We start from the raw sequence: 2,816 nt of genomic DNA on the forward strand, positions 1-2,816 counted from the left end.
CACTCATTATTGGTCTGTTTGGTTCCATTGGAGTCATCTGTGAAACTCCCATTAGCTAAACAAGAAGCACATAAGAAAAGCTGTTTACCAATTACACTCCATTTATCTTCTAAAGTGATCTCATACATGCCCAAGACTATATGATCAGTAACTCAATAGTTATTTCTCTGAACCAAGAAACAGTGTTTAAAAAATCCCTGCACTTTACTCTGTCTTACTTGGGTTTACAGTCAGAGGCACAATCTGTTTTTTCTTCTACCAAAGAGTGAAAAGGATTGTCAGAGGTAGCAGCACATTTTCCATCTGCACTATGTACACTCAGCTTACTGGTACAGAACACCAGACAGTACAACCTCAAGTGACAGCTCAGCTGAGCCTTTCACTGCAGACAATACAGCATGGGCTCAGAGGACTTTTCTGTAAAGAGGAAAAGAGCATCTGGGCAGCTGCTCTACAAGAGGACTTGCTATACCTTCTTTATCTCACTTCTACACCTGTGAGCTGTCTTCATTACTTCATCTTCCTCTCTTCAGATACAAGCTATTGTGAATTGTTAAGGAACATTGCATAATGTATTTTACTAATAAGAGGTTACCCACAGATGGAAACCTATATTGGATGAGGCAATGCTATCTATCTGCCCTGACAGGTTTGTGAGCTGTGAGCAATTTCATTACTACTACTTGCAGTTTTATCTTATAGTAACACAATTGCAGAGGATCTTTCAGCATTTTATTTTGATTGCAAAGTCTGTGGGCAGAGACCATCTCTTATATAAGTAGAGCTTAATACAATAGGGACCTGATTTTGTCTGTGTGTTGCAAATACGTTTCGGATGCAAATTCTAAATAATATTAGCCCACAAGATTGAATTACTTCTAAGTCCTTCCACCACATAAAGTTGGGATAATCCACTTAGTGGTGTATCAGTTGCTTTACAAAAATTAAACCTTTGTGCATTTACCACAAAAGCACAAGGGAAAAATAAAAGCTATAGACTCAAAGAGAAACACACACATCCAGATGTTTACAGAAATACTACTCAGCTGCTGCCTGTCTCTGAAATCCATAGTCATCGAGCCTCCTGCCACCGGCCAAACAAAACCACTGCAGTCAGACCACCAACCACCTATAGCACATCAGTTTTACTACCAGTTTCCACTTCTACATCCAGCCATTACCAGTAAGACCCAGATCAGGTTCCTCCATTACCTTGCTCTTTGGCGAGCACTGTAGTAGAATATCTAATTTGTGCAGACACTGGGAAATAAGGAGCTGAACCAGCTGAAATCCTTGGCTCCAGAAAAGGGACAAGAATGAAGAGTTGCAGTTGCAACAGGTACTTACTCAGCTGCTGAAACAACCTATAATCCTGCACTAACAGAAGATGCATTGGCATGTTCTTAGGTGGACTCTGGTCTCCTTACTGCAGCCCTTAGAAAATTACTGTGGTGACTGTGATTGTTTCAGCTCTCCCTGAGGCACAGGAGACAACTGCTGAAGACTCAGCTGGCTGGCATAGCCAGAGGGCACAGGGTTCATCTCCTGAGGTCAAGCCTTAGGCACAACACATGACTGTCTCCATCCTGCTTTTGCAACCCTAATGGCTACACATAGAACACAAAAGCCTGTATCTTATCTACTCAGCATATATTTGTACCTAGGAGGGGCTGGTCACCTTAATTTGGGGGTGGAGACCTCCACAGGCCCAAGAGCAATTAAAATCAGGTTTTGCCATCTGTGGCCACATGTCTTTACCGCTGGTTGTTTTGTGCCTTTGGAAAGTTCAGCTCTGCATGTATTCAGCTTCTGGGGCTTTAACAGATCTTCTAGCCATGTGAATCAAATTGTCATTGAATACAGTCATTTCAAATCAGATCAAGTGTTAGTCTTCAAATTAGAATGTTAAATATAAAAATCAATTGAAGCATTTTACTATTGCACTCTTGGGAGTACTGTAGAGATGCAGTAATGGATTTCAGTCAGTCATGGTTGACTGCAGAGTCTAGGACTATCTTTAGAGCCATGCCTCTGCTTGCCTTTTGCACACATACATGGCTGTTGCTCATCTGGATAACATACTCCTGGGCTGAGCACACAGAGCGTGAATTTGACACCTGAACATTCACCTGCAGCCCATTTGCTACTGGGTTAGCAAATAGGCATCACCAGCCGGGAAATCTTTGAAAATTAAGTACTTGCAGATTGGTACTGGACTGTGTGTGTCTGTCTTACCAGAGACCAAACCACCCTTGAGTCATTAAGTGTAGGCTCATCACTAGGGAAAACTGGAGCAGAAGAACAATGAAGAAAGTTTTGATTTAGTACAGTCTCAAGCCTGGCTAGATCAAATTTCTTCTCCATTGCCTTTAGGCCTTCAAAAGTCCAGGCATCAGCACTTACAGGGTATTGAAGGCTTCTGGCTCTGGGCTGTACTGTCATTAAAAGCTCATGTATGTAAAATCTGCTAAGGGATTTTGCTGTTTTAAAACCATCCTCTGCTGCTACATGTAAGATCCAGCTAGATTACTCATCCAGATCATGATTTTGAGCAACTTTTGCATATTCTTTGTGTCACCAAGTACCCTAGCACATCTCTTCTATCTTGCAGTGTAAAGAGCTGGTGCCTGCAAAGGATGTGGGAGTAGAAAATAAATGGTGAATACAACAAAGGGGAAGCATATAAGACCATTACCTCTTACAGCTGCCACTGTAAGCAACTGATCGGTGTTGCACAGCAAGTCACCAGCCCAATTCCAGCTAAGTGTTTTGTAGACATGGTAGGTGGGAGTAGTAAAACAGAGGTTTTGATGACT

This window comes from Nestor notabilis, unplaced genomic scaffold (assembly GCF_000696875.1).
Source record: "Nestor notabilis isolate BGI_N333 unplaced genomic scaffold, ASM69687v1 scaffold28136, whole genome shotgun sequence".
Taxonomy (NCBI): Eukaryota; Metazoa; Chordata; class Aves; order Psittaciformes; family Psittacidae; genus Nestor; species Nestor notabilis.